This window comes from Petromyzon marinus, chromosome 50, assembly GCF_048934315.1.
Source record: "Petromyzon marinus isolate PM22_M1 ecotype Great Lakes invasive population chromosome 50, UKy_Petmar_22M1.pri1.0, whole genome shotgun sequence".
Taxonomy (NCBI): Eukaryota; Metazoa; Chordata; class Hyperoartia; order Petromyzontiformes; family Petromyzontidae; genus Petromyzon; species Petromyzon marinus.
The window spans coordinates 9,270,487-9,288,506 of NC_133716.1; the positions used below are offsets into that span (position 1 = coordinate 9,270,487).

Genomic DNA, 18,020 nt, shown 5'->3' on the forward strand with positions numbered 1-18,020 from the left:
TAGAGTTTTTTGTTATATAATTTCTTCAGTGCTGCCAGACCTATACAAACAAGACAATATAGTTTTCCACATTTTCAAACTGATATTTTTTTGGCATAATCGTGTTGTACAATTGTGCCTAAAATGTGCAGGTAAATATATTGCAATACAGTAGCATCTATAATATACAGATAAATATGCCATATGACATTATACGAGGGATTGGCCAAAACATTTCATTTAGCTCTTCTAATGCATTACTGTATAGCCTTTGATAAAATGGCCCAAAATGCACAGATCTCATCAATGCTGAGTGGGGTTGAACCTGGATAGTGCCTGGATGGGTGGCCATGTGCATGTCAGTTTCTTGTAAGTGGCTTACGTGTAGGGGAAGCAGAGGGCAGTGTAGTGAAATTCATGACATCGCTCTTTACTTCTCGGCTCGACTAACCCACGTTGACTACTAGTGCATTGAAGTATGGGCAGCTAATCCCAGCAGCTCACGTGGCACGGTGAGGCCCTCATCCTGCACTGGATAACAAAAATTACCAAACATATACAAGGTTTTATATTACTTGATACACTAGTAAAGAATACCGGTTTACCAAAAGATATTCCGAAACTTGCTGGACATTGTTTAAATAACACTTACTTCTTATGGAGAGGGGATTTCTTTAAACAAAAGGAAGGAGCAGCAATGGGTTCTCCTTTATCCCCTGTTATAGCAAATTTGTACATGGAAAACTTTGAAATAAGAGCACTTGCCTCGAGCACATTAAAACCATCCTTTTGGTTTAGATATGTGGATGACACTTTGGTTGTCTGGCCACATGGTAAAAATACACTTAATGATTTTCTAAATCATCTCAATGCACAAAACCCGGCCATCCAGTTCACCATGGAAATGGAGGTGAATAACACAATCCCATTCCTAGATATTTTGCTTGGACATGGCTTAAACGGTAAAATAACACACAGCGTTTACAGAAAGCAAACGCACACTGATGCCTATCTGAATGCAGAATCACATCATCATCCAGCTCAGAAATCCTCTCTTATCAAGACGCTCATACATCGGGCTAAAACAGTGTCAGATGGTGAGAGTCTAGTGAGAGAGATTAAGCACGTTAAAGACGCACTACGACAGAATGGCTACAATAATGCTCAAATTAACAGAGCACTGAATGCCAAATCACGATCGCAAAGCAATACTGCTGAAAGCGACCAGATTGTTAAAACAATAAAAATTCCATACATCTCAGGAGTAACTGACAAAATAGCCCTTGTTTTGCAAAAGCAAAACATTACATTAAGATTTGGTACAGTACACAAAATTCAAAAACTAGTATCTTGCACTAAAGGCGCATTACCTAAATTATCAACAGAAGGTGTATATCGGATTAATTGTTTATGTGGCAGCTGCTACATTGGGCAGACGGGACGTAACATCAGTGTAAGACTAAAAGAACATCAGAGAAATATTAAATTATCTCAAACACAACTGTCGGCAGTGGCAGAACATGCTTGTCAACAAGGACACTCAATTGATTTTGACAATGTTGCAGTGGTGTGTAAAACTAATTATTACTGGCAAAGACTAATTAGAGAATCCATTGAAATTGAGAGGAACAAGAATAACTTTAATAGCTCTGACAGCTACAGGCTTAGTGCGGCCTGGAAGCGTATTATTAAATAATACACATTACATTTTGATTAAAGAATTACTAATCTACAACTCATTACAAATCATAACCAATGACTGATTACTAATCGATTATATAATTACAATACCCCCCTCCGCCTCTAATCACTGCACCTGATATGAGTTAAGTGATGACGTCACCCTGCTGCTCTATATAAAACCGGGAGCAAGCGAGGGCTTTACCATTCTGGCGAATTGCCCGATGATGCTGGATGTATTTACCAGCGAAACGTCGTACTCAAACTGTAAATGTGGATTCACTCTTCAACACACCGGTGGGCTAAAGTAGTGAATTATTTGTCTTTTGTCAACGTGACACTTTTTTTGCTGATTGGCCGTGTCGGGTGGTGGAGGGTTACGACACATTTATAAATAAACGCGATCTAACCCAAAAACCTTTATTATGAATAATATTGGTTGCGAAAGCCTACGTGTTAAAGAGAAATTACATATCCAAGGTAAATAACAACAGTGTTGGTAATGACCATTGGTGGTAGTAAAACAATGAAGACAAGATATTGAAATTGCCAGAGAGGGCCTCCCAAAGCTATGAACTACTATTTATTTTACCAGGTAAGGCCAACTGAGCAATATAGCCATTTGTTTTCAGATGTGACCTGCTATCACAAAATAGCTCAAACGAAGTGTTTCTAATTGTGGAGGGGGAGAAGCCGGAGGGACCAGGATAAAAATCCACACGACCACAGGGAGAGAGGCATGCAAACTCCAAATATCCAGCAGGCGTCAGGGTCGGGATCCTGTATGCCAGGTGCGAGAGTTAAATCTCACCTCCGTGGCGCATATTACCAACGCCAGGATCCCATCTAATCTAATCCAGTGCCAGTTGAGCTAATCGGAAGATTACTAGTTAACGTGCATGGATGGTGGTTAACTTAGCCCATTATCCCCTCAGGAAAGCTGAAATAAGTACTGCCTTTGGCTCCGCCACAGGAATGTGGAACTTCGACCACTGGAGTGTGGTGAGCTGTGGAGTCTGGTGAGCTGTAGAGTGTGGTGAGCTATAGAGTGTGGTGAGCTATAGAGTGTGGTGAGCTGTAGAGTGTGGTGAGCTATAGAGTGTGGTATCTGTGCTTCTGTATCGCTGTGTATCTCCGTGTCTGTAACGTGGTAGTATCTCTGTGTCTGCGTGTATCTGCACAGACCAATTGCTCGTGGTTGCCAGGGCTCTTCTTTACTGATAGTCCAACTTCGAGAGCGCTTGATTGAATATTTCTGCAGTCGTGTCCAGGTTATAGCGGACCTGAAATTCACAACTCACGTGATGACCGCGGCTTCTGTGACAACCCCATAGCCTTAATTATGAGTTTTATTTTTAAAAACATTGTAAACCATAGGATTTTAACACAGGTGTGTAAATAAAGCAGTGAACCAACCATGAAGAAATATCACAAGTGATTTTCTTCGGAAATAAATATTTATTGTTGTAGATAATAAATGAACATGTTTTTGTTATTTTTTTTCCCCCCCCCCCCCAGTTTTATAACAGTTCTATCCCGATTTCGCTATTGCCGCCGAATCCAGCTTGGCAGGCTGGGAAGACTCCAAGGGCTCGTTGTCTTCGCTGGGCCACCGCCGTCTTGGACACGTCTTCTTCCGGTCATCACGCTGCCAGCGAAGTCTTTCATCTTGCCGGGCCTCCCAGCGTCCTCCTTGCTGACGAGAAGCTTGCGGATAACCATCACCTGGGTTTGCACGCGGGACAAAGTCGCGTTCTATTTCAGCTGCTGCAATCGTACGGAGTTACGCACAGACCTGTGTATATTTCTACGACAGAACTGTGATCAGAATCACCGTCAGCTTCACAATGACAACTGTAACAATAGGCTCACGTGAATCCAGAACCATGTATGGATAGGGGAGGAATCCAGGGATGGAATGGACAGATATGTACACAGCTCAATTTCCAATCCAACCCAAAATTTCTACGCATGGCATCTGATTAGCATTTTTCAGTTTCAGATCGCGATAATCGAACTTGTATCTTCAAGTATGTGTGATGTATAATGTACGATGCAGGAATGTACAATGCAATACCCAGTCAAACAATATTTGTTTCAATCTTGATTTGAAGCTTTCGTGACTGCAGGAATCCATATTCTTTGGTTCTTTCGGTAAAAGTCACGTAGGTAGAAAAACAATAGATCACGAAGTTTCGATCGCAACACAAGCAATCGTCATCAGGTGGTCTTGCTGTGGTTGTCCCACCTGATGACGATTGCTTGTGTTGCGATCGAAACGTCGTGATCTATTATTTTTCTACCTACGTGACTTTACCGAAAGAACCAAAGAGTATAATAAATATCTTAGCTGTTTCGGTAAAGTCACGTTGAAGGGAAACAATAAAATAATAAAATATATATAAATATATTGTTCTTCTTTGGTTCTTTCGGTAAAGTCACGTAGAATGAGAATAAAATAATAAATTGATAAAATAAAATAACACAATAATATTCTCACGACGTTTCGGCCACAACACAAGCGGCCTTCATCAGGTGAAGGGACGAGACTGTCTGGTAGGACAGCGCTGGAGTGAAAGAGCCACGTTCAGATCACGGCTTTTAAGCTGTGTGAGAGGAACAAAGCGCCTTGACAAAGGAATTAGCATATAATTTAGCATTGAAATGGCTGAATGATTAGCTTGTGACTGGTCACAGAAATAGTTATGTTAAAAGTTAAAGCATACACATCCACAGAGGCACCCCTTGACAATGGAATTAGCATAGAATTTAGCAATTGAAATAGCTAAGTTAAAGCATACACATCCGCAGAGGCACTCCTTGACAATGGAATTAGCTTAGAATTTAGCATTGAAATAGCTGAGTGATTAGCTTGTAACTGCTCACAGAAATAGCTACGTTAAAGTCAGACCATACACATTCACCGAGGCACTTAGTACAAATCAAACAGGAGAATTTAGCATTGAAATAACTAGGCGAATTTAGCATTGAAATAACTGAGTGATTAGCTAGTGACTGGTCACAGAAATGACTATGTTGAAGTCAAGGCCTACACATCTGAGCTATTCACAGTACTATATAGTGAACCAATAAAAACTAAAATATAAATTACCTTAATGTTATCAATAAACTCTATATTCTCCAATCAGCTAAGCTACCAACAATAAGTCGTTATATATCACAATGCTATATGGCGAAAAAATGGGTGGATTCTTACCCTCAACTTTAGCAATTTATTATTGTATTCTCATTCTACGTGACTTTACCGAAAGAACCAAAGCAGATGAATCATTGCAGTCACGAAAGCTTTAAATCGAAAAATATATTGTTTATATATTATATATTTATTGTTTCCCTTCAACGTGACTTTATAAAATAATAAAATATATATAAATATATATATTATTGTTTATATATTATATATTTTATTGTTTCCCTTCAACGTTACTTTATAAAATAATAAAATATATAGAAATATATTATTGTTTATATATTAAACAATAATATATTATATATATTCACGGGGAAACATTATACTTCTTTTGTTCTTTCGGTAAAGTCACGTAGAATGAGAATAAAATAATAAATTGATAAAATAAAATAACACAATTATATTCTCACGACGTTTCGGCCATAGCGGGAAACAGAGCCACGGGGCCGAAACGTCGTGAGAATATTATTGTGTTATTTTATTTTATCAATTTATTATTTTATTCTCATTCTACGTGACTTTACCGAAAGAACCAAAGAAGATGAATCATTGCAGTCACGAAAGCTTCAAATCTAAATTTATTATACTTTTGATTTAAAGCTTTCGTGACTGCAGTAATTCATATTCTTAGCTCTTTCGGTAAAGTCACGTTGAAGGGAAACAATAAAATATATAATATATAAATATATATTATTGTTTATATATTATATATAATATATATTTATATATTATATATTTTATTGTTTCCCTTCAACGTGACTTTATAAAATAATAAAATATATTATTGTTTATATATTATATATTTTATTGTTTCCCTTCAACGTGACTTTACCGAAAGAGCTAAGCATATGAATTACTGCAGTCACGAAAGCTTTAAATCAAAAGTATAATAAATTTCGATTTAAAGCTTTCGTGACTGCAATGATTCATCTTCTTTGGTTCTTTCGGTAAAGTCACGTAGAATGAGAATAAAATAATAAATTGATAAAATAAAACAAAAATATTCTCACGACGTTTCGGCCCCACGGCTCTGTTTCCCGCTATGGCCGAAACGTCGTGAGAATATTATTGTGTTATTTTATTTCATCAATTTATTATTTTATTCTCATTCTACGTGACTTTACCGAAAGAACAAAAGAAGTATAATAAATGTTTCCCCGTGATCGTTTCTCACTGGGACTCATCGGTGGATCGCGAGCAACGAACGTTGTGTTGTCGGCTGTGTGCGCCCCCAGTGTTGCGACTCACCCCACGCGGGTTCCTCCTTTGGAAATAGCGGGCCTTGGAATTGTAGACAAACGCCTTCCGCACCAATTGTGGGCTCAGGCCGCCATCACGCGGCTTCTGTTCTCAGAGCAACAGCCAAGATGCACAATAAGAGGCACACACACGCACTCCCGTTAACGATGTGGAATCTCTGGCATGCAAAAAAACCTCTTCACTCTCCGTATTTCCAAATGGAGTTCAGAAACATTACTCGACGTACAGGTACGAACATTCTTTATGCTAGCTCGTTGATTCCTAATTTGCTCGTATTATAAAACGTAAGAGGTGTTTCTTGAATAATTACACAACACTGCTCTGAGCAACACTTTACAACGAACTTTCCCTGCACACTTCTGAATCACGCCGTGCTGCGCGTCTGGCCATGATTTTAAACAAACGGAGCTCCGGGCATGCGCTCTGTCCGTCCCTCTCCCTGAACCGGATCTAATGACTAGCCAGGTGAAGTATGGCCAAAACTCCCCACCATCCCAGTCCGCACCCACATCACCCTCCGCGGCCAGAGGGACACAACGACTAAGTCACGATGTGTCACGTCGCCTCATCTGCTCACTAGCTAATGCGCCTGTCCGATGCCGTGCCAGCAACATCCGAATAGAGACCTGTTATAGGCCTCGCACATTCTCCTGCAGGCCCCGCGGCTCTGTTTGCCGCTACAACTTGCTGACCCGCCCATACTGGACGTCTGTGAAAGACTAAAACAGCCTCATAGCTTATCGGACTGCTCCAGTCTCAAGAGAGATTCTGACGCTGTTCAGGTCCCCCGTACCTGCCTCCAAAACGGGGTTGGGTTGGTTCGGGTGGTGGTGGTTGTAGAGGGGGAGTGTGCAGGGGAGGTAGCGGAGGGGGGCAGCGGAGAGGGGTAGCGGAGGGGGGTAGCGGTGGGGATAGTGGGGGGGGGGTAGTGAGGGGTAGTGGGGGGGTAGCGGAGGGGGTAGTGGGGGGGTAGCAGAGGGGGTAGTGGGGGGGGTAGCGGGGGCGCAGGGGAGTAGCGGGGGAGGCGGCCTCAAATCGACCAAAATGCCCTCCGGGATCGATCTACTGTATACAAATTTGATATTAACTTATTTTAAAGTTGACCGCTACCCCCACGCTAAAGTGTTATTTGACTGTTGTAGTGCGGCGGTGCGATGAACGTACCTTGCGTGCCCAAATCCACGCGATCACTTGCACTGCACTGAATCCCGTGCTGATTGCGGAGATGACGGTCGACAAGAGGCTATGTCGGTGCTGCTCTCGCGGCTCCGGCGGTGGTTGAATGTCGCACGGCCTCTGCTCGGCGGGGACGTCTTCTCTCTCGTTGCTGTCCGGTATCGATTGGCTCGGAAAATCGGTCGAAGCAAAGTCGGCATATGCCATGGGGGCATTGCCACCAAGATCATCGGGATTTCCAAGAGGAGCAACATTGCCACCAAGATCATCGGGATTTCCAAGAGGAGCAACATTGCCACCAAGATCATCGGGATTTCCAAGAAGAGCAGCACTGCCACCAAGATCATCGGGATTTCCAAGAGGAGCAACATTGCCACCAAGATCATCGGGATTTCCAAGAAGAGCAGCACTGCCACCAAGATCATCGGGATTTCCAAGAGGAGCAACATTGCCACCAAGATCATCGGGATTTCCAAGACTAGCAGCATTGCCACCCAGGTTATCGAGATATCCAATCAGGGAATTAACCCCCAGGTGATCGCTCACCTTTAGTATGGAGGGTGGCAGCCAGATGGCCGGCTCCATCACCCCTTGCCAAGTGACAAATCCGACTAAAGACGCCATCGTGAGCATCACTTGGTACGGGTTGCATCTGGACACATCCATCTTTGCCGTTCGATCGCGATCACAACAGCAGAGAGCGGCTGCACTGCTCCTCCTCGTAAGACTCGACTGTGGCTCACGTGTTCAACCACGTGGGGTGGTCACGTGGCCCACTGGTTCGTAACGACAGTCCACGGTTGGAACCCAACGGGCCGCCCCGTAGCCATGGCAACGGGAGGTTGTCCACTCCACTGGCGAGTGTCTGTGATCTATTATTATAAAAATAATAGATCACAACGTTTCGATCGCAACACAAGCGGTCATTCTTAGGAGGACAAAAATAATCCAGCAGTTGAACTGCTGAACGAGCAGTTCCACTGTTTCAACCTTGTTGTAACAGCTCTTAAAACAAGGTTGTAACAGCTCTCTCGCTGTTACAACAAGGTTATAACCTTTATCACCTTGTTGTAACAGCTCTCTCGCTGTTACAACAAGGTTATAACCTTTATCACCTTGTAACAGCTCTCTCGCTGTTACAACAAGGTTATAACCTTCATAATAACCTTCATCACCTTGTTGTAACAGCTCTCTCGCTGTTTTTTTCCGCCTGAGAACGGCCGCTTGTGTTGCGATCAAAACGTCGTGATCTATTATTATTTTGTTTCTACCTACGCGACTTTACCGAAAGAACCAGAGAGTAATGCCCCATTGATTTACATATTTTTTAAAATCAAGATCATCCTAGTATTGTGTGCACCCCTTCCGTTTTCGTTCTCTTTGTCACCAACGACCGTGAATGGAGACTGAACACGCAACAATGGTGCCAAGTGAACAACGTTAATACGCATTCACAAAGAGAATTGATACTTTCTCAATAAAGATGGAATTCCGCACACACATTGGAATGATGTTGCCGTGGTGTTGTTCGTTCCCGCATTCGACTGGCAAATGCGGTGGTTGCCAGTTCGATCTCGCAGCCCAGCAGTTGATCCTCACCCCGCCTCTGTCAGCCCCAAAAGTTTGAATGGTAAACGCCACTGAGTGAACGGGCAGGTCATGTCTGCTGGGGTACAGTGTGGAGGAGACTTCTTCAACACGTCCCGCCAGCGTGAACGGGTAGGGCCACGCAGCTTTACACATCAACAATCGGCTGCGCAAACCACTCACTGATCCAGGGTCGAGGCTCAAGCCTGCTTTGCTTCTGATATTTGATGATATAAAGTTGTGAAAATAATTAAAGGTGATATTCTTTGGGTCTTTCGGGAAAGTCACGTTGATAGGTTCAAAGGAAATAACCAAAAATTTACATTATTAAAACTACGACGTTTCGATCGCAACACAAGCGTGATGACGAACGCTTGTGTTGCGATCGAAACGTGGTAGTTGTTATTTGTTGTTATTTTCTTTTAACCTATCTCCGTGACTTTACCGAAAGACCCAAAGAATATGAATTCCTGCAGTCACGAAAGCATTAAGTGAACAATAAAAGGTAATTGAAACAAACTGAGCTATAAAGGTATTTTTCAGAAGCGACCTGACTATCACGAATGAAAGTTCAAGAAAGTGGCCGATCACGTGGACATGTGTAGCAGCTAAATTCTCTAAACGCACGTTTATAAATTGTGTTAAGAACACTGAAAGACATTAGTCTACCCAATGGTGATGATGGCCATGATCAGGATGGCATTAGGTGCGAAAGTAGTGGTCCCCGCTCGCCTATTTAACCGTGCAGTCATGCATTGTGTTGAGTCTATGATGCCAGTAGTATCCAGGCTTAAACCTGCTGAGCGTGGTGAGCTGTGGAGTGTGGTGAGCAGTGGAATGTGGTGAGCTGTGGAATGTGGTGAGCTGAGTGTGGTGAGTTGTGTTGTGAGCTTTGGAATGTGGTGAGCTGATGTGATGAGTTGTGTTGGGAGCTGTGTAGAGTGTGGTGAGCTGTGGAGTGTGGTGAGCAGTGGAGTGTGGTGAGCAGTGGAGTGTGGTGAGCTGAGTGGTGAGTTGTGGAAAGTGGTGAGCTGTGGAGTGTGGTGAGCTTAGTGTGGTGAGCTGTGGTGAGCTGTGGAGTGTGGTGAGCTGAGTGGTGAGCTGTGAAGTGTGGTGAGCTTAGTGTGGTGAGCTGTGGAGTGTGGTGAGCTGAGTGGTGAGCTGAGTGTGGTGAGCTGAGTGGTGAGCTGTGGAGTGTGGTGAGCTGAGTGGTGAGCTGAGTGGTGAGCTGTGTGGTGAGTTGTGGAGTGTGGTGAGCTGTGGAGTGTGGTGAGCTGAGTGATGAGCTGTGGAGTGTGGTGAGCTGAGTGGTGAGCTGAGTGGTGAGCTGAGTGGCGAGCTGAGTGGCGAGCTGAGTGGTGAGCTGAGTGGTGAGCTGGGTAGTGAGCTGGGTGGTGAGCTGGGTGGTGAGCTGAGCGGTGAGCTGAGCTGAGCGGTGAGCTGAGCTGAGCGGTGAGCTGAGCTGAGCGGTGAGCTGAGCTGAGCGGTGAGGTGAGCTGAGCGGTGAGGTGAGCTGAGCGGTGAGGTGAGCTGAGCGGTGAGGTGAGGTGAGCGGTGAGGTGAGCGGTGAGGTGAGCGGTGAGGTGAGGTGAGCGGTGAGGTGAGGTGAGCGGTGAGGTGAGGTGAGCGGTGAGGTGAGGTGAGGTGAGCGGTGAGGTGAGCGGTGCGGTGAGGTGAGGTGAGCGGTGAGGTGAGGTGAGGTGAGCGGTGAGGTGAGGTGAGGTGAGCGGTGAGGTGAGGTGAGCGGTGAGGTGAGGTGAGCGGTGAGGTGAGGTGAGGTGAGCGGTGAGGTGAGGTGAGCGGTGAGGTGAGGTGAGCGGTGAGGTGAGGTGAGAGGTGAGGTGAGGTGAGCTGTGAGGTGAGGTGAGGTGAGCGGTGAGGTGAGGTGAGGTGAGCGGTGAGGTGAGGTGAGGTGAGCGGTGAGGTGAGATGAGGTGAGCGGTGAGGTGAGGTGAGCGGTGAGGTGTGAGGTGAGGTGAGCGGTGAGATGAGGTGAGCGGTGAGGTGGGGTGAGGTGAGCGGTGAGGTGAGGTGAGCGATGAGGTGAGGTGAGCGGTGAGGTGAGGTGAGGTGAGCGGTGAGGCGAGGTGAGCCGTGAGGCGAGGTGAGGTGAGGTGAGGTGAGCGGTGAGGTGAGCGGTGAGGCGAGGTGAGGTGAGGTGAGCGGTGAGGTGAGGTGAGCGGTGAGGTGAGGTGAGCGGTGAGGTGAGCGGTGAGGTGAGGTGAGCGGTGAGGTGAGGTGAGCGGTGAGGCGAGGTGAGCGGTGAGGCGAGGTGAGGTGAGGTGAGCGGTGAGGTGAGGTGAGCGGTGAGGTGAGCGGTGAGGCGAGGTGAGTTGAGGTGAGCGGTGAGGTAAGGTGAGGTGTGAGGTGAGGTGAGCGGTGAGGTGAGGAGCGGTGAGCTGAGCGGTGAGGTGAGCGGTGAGGTGAGGTGAGCGGTGAGGTGAGCGGTGAGGTGAGGTGAGGTGAGCGGTGAGGTGAGCGGTGAGGTGAGGTGAGCGGTGAGGTGAGCGGTGAGGTGAGCGGTGAGGTGAGCGGTGAGGTGAGAGGTGAGCGGTGAGGTGAGCGGTGAGGTGAGAGGTGAGCGGTGAGGTGAGAGGTGAGCGGTGAGGTGAGCGGTGAGGTGAGGTGAGCGGTGAGGTGAGCGGTGAGGTGAGCGGTGAGGGGAGTTGAGCGGTGAGGTGAGGTGAGCGGTGAAGTGAGCGGTGAGGCGAGAGGTGAGCGGTGAGGTGAGCGGTGAGGTGAGGTGAGGGGTGAGGTGAGGTGAGCGGTGAGGTGAGCGGTGAGGTGAGCAGTGAGCGGTGAGGTGAGCGGTGAGGTGAGCGGTGAGGTTAGCGGTGAGGTGAGCGGTGAGGTGAGCGGTGAGGTGAGCGGTGAGGTGAGGTGAGCGGTGAGGTGAGGTGAGCGGTGAGGTGAGGTGAGCGGTGAGGTGAGGTGAGCGGTGAGGTGAGGTGAGCGGTGAGGTGAGCGGTGAGGTGAGGTGAGCGGTGAGGTGAGCGGTGAGGTGAGGTGGGCGGTGAGGTGAGCGGTGAGGTGGGCGGTGAGGTGAGCGGTGAGGTGAGGTGGGCGGTGAGGTGAGCGGTGAGGTGAGGTGGGCGGTGAGGTGAGCGGTGAGGTGAGGTGGGCGGTGAGGTGAGCGGTGAGGTGAGGTGGGCGGTGAGGTGAGCGGTGAGGTGAGGTGGGCGGTGAGGTGAGCGGTGAGGTGAGGTGGGCGGTGAGGTGAGTGGTGAGCTGTGGAGTGTGGTGAGCTGAGTGGTGAGCTGAGTGGCGAGCTGAGTGGCGAGCTGAGTGGTTAGCTGAGTGGTGAGCTGGGTGGTGAGCTGGGTGGTGAGCTGGGTGGTGAGCTGGGTGGTGAGCTGAGCGGTGAGCTGAGCTGAGCGGTGAGCTGAGCTGAGCGGTGAGCTGAGCTGAGCGGTGAGGTGACCTGAGCGCTGAGGTGAGCGGAGCGGTGAGGTGAGCTGAGCGGTGAGGTGAGGTGAGCGGTGAGGTGAGCGGTGAGGTGAGGTGAGCGGTGAGGTGAGGTGAGCGGTGAGGTGAGGTGAGCGGTGAGGTGAGGTGAGGTGAGCGGTGAGGTGAGGTGAGCGGTGAGGTGAGCGGTGAGGTGAGGTGAGGTGAGCGGTGAGGTGAGGTGAGCGGTGAGGTGAGGTGAGCGGTGAGGTGAGGTGAGCGGTGAGGTGAGGTGAGAGGTGAGGTGAGGTGAGCTGTGAGGTGAGGTGAGGTGAGCGGTGAGGTGAGGTGAGGTGAGCGGTGAGGTGAGGTGAGCGGTGAGATGAGGTGAGATGAGGTGAGCGGTGAGGTGAGGTGAGCGGTGAGGTGAGCGGTGAGGTGAGCTGAGCGGTGAGGTGTGAGGTGAGGTGAGCGGTGTGATGAGGTGAGCGGTGAGGTGGGGTGAGGTGAGCGGTGAGGTGAGGTGAGCGGTGAGGTGAGGTGAGCGGTGAGGTGAGGTGAGCGATGAGGTGAGGTGAGCGGTGAGGTGAGGTGAGCGGTGAGCGGTGAGGCGAGGTGAGCGGTGAGGCGAGGTGAGGTGAGGTGAGCGGTGAGGTGAGGTGAGCGGTGAGGTGAGCGGTGAGGCGAGGTGAGGTGAGGTGAGCGGTGAGGTGAGGTGAGCGGTGAGGTGAGCGGTGAGGTGAGGTGAGCGGTGAGGTGAGGTGAGCGGTGAGGCGAGGTGAGCGGTGAGGCGAGGTGAGCGGTGAGGCGAGGTGAGGTGAGGTGAGGTGAGCGGTGAGGTGAGGTGAGCGGTGAGGTGAGCGGTGAGGCGAGGTGAGTTGAGGTGAGCGGTGCGGTGAGGTGAGGTGTGAGGTGAGGTGAGCGGTGAGGTTAGGAGCGGTGAGGTGAGCGGTGAGGTGAGCGGTGAGGTGAGGTGAGCGGTGAGGTGAGCGGTGAGGTGAGTTGAGGTGAGCGGTGAGATGAGTTGAGGTGAGCTGTGAGGTGAGGTGAGCGGTGAGGTGAGCGGTGAGGTGAGGTGAGCGGTGAGGTGAGCGGTGAGGTGAGCGGTGAGGTGAGGTGAGAGGTGAGCGGTGAGGTGAGCGGTGAGGTGAGCGGTGAGGTGAGAGGTGAGCGGTGAGGTGAGAGGTGAGGTGAGAGGTGAGCGGTGAGGTGAGAGGTGAGGTGAGAGGTGAGCGGTGAGGTGAGCGGTGAGGTGAGCGGTGAGGTGAGCGGTGAGGTGAGGTGAGCGGTGAGGTGAGCGGTGAGGGGAGTTGAGCGGTGAGGTGAGGTGAGCGGTGAAGTGAGCGGTGAGGCGAGAGGTGAGCGGTGAGTTGAGGTGAGCGGTGAGGTGAGGTGAGGTGAGCGGTGAGGTGAGGTGAGGTGAGCGGTGAGGTGAGGTGAGGTGAGCGGTGAGGTGAGGTGAGGTGAGCGGTGAGATGAGTTGAGTTGAGCGGTGAGGTGAGGTGAGCGGTGAGGTGAGGTGGGCGGTGAGGTGAGCGGTGAGGTGAGGTGGGCGGTGAGGTGAGGTGGGCGGTGAGGTGAGCGGTGAGGTGAGGTGGGCGGTGAGGTGAGCGGTGAGGTGAGGTGGGCGGTGAGGTGAGCGGTGAGGTGAGGTGAGCGGTGAGGTGAGGTGGGCGGTGAGGTGAGCGGTGAGGTGAGGTGGGCGGTGAGGTGAGCGGTGAGGTGAGGTGGGCGGTGAGATGAGCGGTGAGGTGAGGTGGGCGGTGAGGTGAGCGGTGAGGTGAGGTGGGCGGTGAGGTGAGCGGTGAGGTGGGCGGTGAGGTGATCGGTGAGGTGAGGTGGGCGGTGAGGTGAGCGGTGAGGTGAGGTGGGCGGTGAGGTGAGCGGTGAGGTGAGGTGGGCGGTGAGGTGAGCGGTGAGGTGAGGTGGTCGGTGAGGTGAGCGGTGAGGTGAGGTGGGCGGTGAGGTGAGCGGTGAGGTGAGGTGGGCGGTGAGGTGAGCGGTGAGGTGAGGTGGGCGGTGAGGTGAGCGGTGAGGTGAGGTGGGCGGTGAGGTGAGCGGTGAGGTGAGGTGGGCGGTGAGGTGAGCGGTGAGGTGAGGTGGGCGGTGAGGTGAGCGGTGAGGTGAGTGGTGAGCTGTGGAGTGTGGTGAGCTGAGTGGTGAGCTGAGTGGTGAGCTGAGTGGCGAGCTGGGTGGTGAGCTGGGTGGTGAGCTGGGTGGTGAGCTGAGCGGTGAGCTGAGCTGAGCGGTGAGCTGAGCTGAGCGGTGAGCTGAGCTGAGCGGTGAGCTGAGCGGAGCGGTGAGGTGAGCTGAGCGCTGAGGTGAGCGGAGCGGTGAGGTGAGCTGAGCGGTGAGGTGAGCTGAGCGGTGAGGTGAGCGGTGAGGTGAGGTGAGGTGAGCGGTGAGGTGAGGTGAGGTGAGCGGTGAGGTGAGTTCAGCGGTGAGGTGAGTGGTGAGGTGAGGTGAGGTGAGCGGTGAGGTGAGGTGAGCGGTGAGGTGAGGTGAGCGGTGAGCTGTGAGGTGAGGTGAGGTGAGCGGTGAGGTGAGGTGAGGTGAGGTGAGCGGTGAGGTGAGGTGAGGTGAGCGGTGAGGTGAGGTGAGGTGAGCGGTGAGGTGAGGTGAGCGGTGAGGTGAGCGGTGAGGTGAGGTGAGCGGTGAGGTGTGAGGTGAGGTGAGCGGTGAGATGAGGTGAGCGGTGAGGTGGGGTGAGGTGAGCGGTGAGGTGAGCGGTGAGGTGAGGTGAGCGGTGAGGTGAGGTGAGCGATGAGGTGAGGTGAGCGGTGAGGTGAGGCGAGGTGAGCAGTGAGGCGAGGTGAGGTGAGGTGAGGTGAGCGGTGAGGTGAGGTGAGCGGTGAGGTGAGCGGTGAGGCGAGGTGAGGTGAGGTGAGCGGTGAGGTGAGGTGAGCGGTGAGGTGAGCGGTGAGGTGAGGTGAGCGGTGAGGTGAGGTGAGCGGTGAGGCGAGGTGAGCGGTGAGGCGAGGTGAGCGGTGAGGTGAGGTGAAGTGAGGTGAGCGGTGAGGTGAGGTGAGCGGTGAGGTGAGCGGTGAGGCGAGGTGAGTTGAGGTGAGCGGTGAGGTGAGGTGAGGTGTGAGGTGAGGTGAGCGGTGAGGTGAGGAGCGGTGAGGTGAGCGGTGAGGTGAGCGGTGAGGTGAGGTGAGCGGTGAGGTGAGCGGTGAGGTGAGGTGAGGTGAGCGGTGAGATGAGTTGAGGTGAGCGGTGAGGTGAGGTGAGCGGTGAGGTGAGCGGTGAGGTGAGGTGAGCGGTGAGGTGAGCGGTGAGGTGAGCGGTGAGGTGAGGTGAGAGGTGAGCGGTGAGGTGAGCGGTGAGGTGAGCGGTGAGGTGAGAGGTGAGCGGTGAGGTGAGAGGTGAGGTGAGAGGTGAGCGGTGAGGTGAGAGGTGAGGTGAGAGGTGAGCGGTGAGGTGAGCGGTGAGGTGAGCGGTGAGGTGAGCGGTGAGGTGAGGTGAGCGGTGAAGTGAGCGGTGAGGCGAGAGGTGAGCGGTGAGGTGAGGTGAGCGGTGAGGTGAGGTGAGGTGAGCGGTGAGGTGAGGTGAGGTGAGCGGTGAGGTGAGGTGAGGTGAGCGGTGAGGTGAGGTGAGGTGAGCGGTGAGATGAGTTGAGGTGAGCGGTGAGGTGAGGTGAGCGGTGAGGTGAGGTGAGCGGTGAGGTGAGCGGTGAGGTGAGCGGTGAGGTGAGCGGTGAGGTGAGGTGAGAGGTGAGCGGTGAGGTGAGAGGTGAGCGGTGAGGTGAGGTGAGAGGTGAGCGGTGAGGTGAGGTGAGAGGTGAGCGGTGAGGTGAGGTGAGAGGTGAGCGGTGAGGTGAGAGGTGAGCGGTGAGGTGAGCGGTGAGGTGAGCGGTGAGGTGAGCGGTGAGGTGAGCGGTGAGGTGAGGTGAGCGGTGAGGTGAGCGGTGAGGGGAGTTGAGCGGTGAGGTGAGGTGAGCGGTGAGCGGTGAGGCGAGAGGTGAGCGGTGAGGTGAGCGGTGCGGTGAGGTGAGCGGTGAGGTGAGGTGAGGGGTGAGGTGAGGTGAGCGGTGAGGTGAGGTGAGCGGTGAGGTGAGCGGTGAGGTGAGCGGTGAGGTGAGCGGTGAGGTGAGGTGAGCGGTGAGGTGAGGTGAGCGGTGAGGTGAGCGGTGAGGTGAGGTGAGCGGTGAGGTGAGGTGAGCGGTGAGGTGAGCGGTGAGGTGAGGTGAGCGGTGAGGTGAGCGGTGAGGTGAGCGGTGAGGAGAGGTGAGCGGTGAGGTAAGCGGTGAGGTGAGGTGGGCGGTGAGGTGAGCGGTGAGGTGAGGTGGGCGGTGAGGTGAGCGGTGAGGTGAGGTGGGCGGTGAGGTGAGCGGTGAGGTGAGGTGGGCGGTGAGGTGAGGTGGGCGGTGAGGTGAGCGGTGAGGTGATGTGGGCGGTGAGGTGAGCGGTGAGGTGAGGTGGGCGGTGAGGTGAGCGGTGAGGTGAGGTGGGCGGTGAGGTGAGCGGTGAGGTGAGGTGGGCGGTGAGGTGAGCGGTGAGGTGAGGTGGGCGGTGAGGTGAGCGGTGAGGTGAGGTGGGCGGTGAGGTGAGCGGTGAGGTGAGGTGGGCGGTGAGGTGAGCGGTGAGGTGGGCGGTGAGGTGAGCGGTGAGGTGGGCGGTGAGGTGAGCGGTGAGGTGAGGTGGGCGGTGAGGTGGGCGGTGAGGTGAGCGGTGAGGTGAGGTGGGCGGTGAGGTGGGCGGTGAGGTGAGGTGGGCGGTGAGGTGAGCGGTGAGGTGAGGTGGGCGGTGAGGTGAGCGGTGAGGTGAGGTGGGCGGTGAGGTGAGCGGTGAGGTGAGCGGTGAGGTGAGGTGGGCGGTGAGGTGAGCGGTGAGGTGAGGTGGGCGGTGAGGTGAGCGGTGAGGTGAGGTGGGCGGTGAGGTGAGCGGTGAGGTGAGGTGGGCGGTGAGGTGAGCGGTGAGGTGAGGTGGGCGGTGAGGTGAGCGGTGAGGTGAGGTGGGCGGTGAGGTGAGCGGTGAGGTGAGTGGTGAGCTGTGGAGTGTGGTGAGCTGAGTGGTGAGCTGAGTGGTGAGCTGAGTGGCGAGCTGAGTGGCGAGCTAAGTGGTGAGCTGAGTGGTGAGCTGGGTGGTGAGCTGGGTGGTGAGCTGAGCGGTGAGCTGAGCTGAGCGGTGAGCTGAGCAGAGTGGTGACCTGAGCTGAGCGGTGAGCTGAGCTGAGCGGTGAGGTGACCTGAGCGCTGAGGTGAGCGGAGCGGTGAGGTGAGCTGAGCGGTGAGGTGAGCTGAGCGGTGAGGTGAGGTGAGCGGTGAGGTGAGCGGTGAGGTGAGCGGTGAGGTGAGCGGTGAGGTGTGAGGTGAGGTGAGGTGAGCGGTGAGGTGAGGTGAGCGGTGAGGTGAGGTGAGCGGTGAGGTGAGGTGAGCGGTGAGGTGAGGTGAGGTGAGCGGTGAGGTGAGCGGTGAGGTGAGGTGAGCGGTGAGGTGAGGTGAGGTGAGCGGTGAGGTGAGGTGAGCGGTGAGGTGAGCGGTGAGGTGAGGTGAGGTGAGCGGTGAGGTGAGGTGAGCGGTGAGGTGAGGTGAGCGGTGAGGTGAGGTGAGGTGAGAGGTGAGGTGAGGTGAGCGGTGAGGTGAGGTGAGGTGAGCGGTGAGGTGAGGTGAGCGGTGAGGTTAGGTGAGGTGAGGTGAGCGGTGAGGTGAGGTGAGCGGTGAGGTGAGGTGAGCGGTGAGCGGTGAGGTGAGGTGAGCGGTGAGGTGTGAGGTGAGGTGAGCGGTGAGATGAGGTGAGCGGTG

The 18,020-nt window shown here is 52.6% G+C and overlaps 1 long non-coding RNA gene across 1 annotated transcript; it reads right to left on the reverse strand.

The window, feature by feature from the left end:
- Positions 1-3,168: 3,168 nt before the first annotated feature.
- Positions 3,169-6,622, reverse strand: LOC142931171 (uncharacterized). Its single transcript, XR_012947155.1, has 2 exons — positions 6,119-6,622; positions 3,169-3,384 (listed from the first exon to the last, which is right to left on the reverse strand). It is a non-coding gene; the product is annotated as an uncharacterized LOC142931171 (long non-coding RNA).
- Between the last annotated feature and the right edge of the window lie 11,398 nt (positions 6,623-18,020).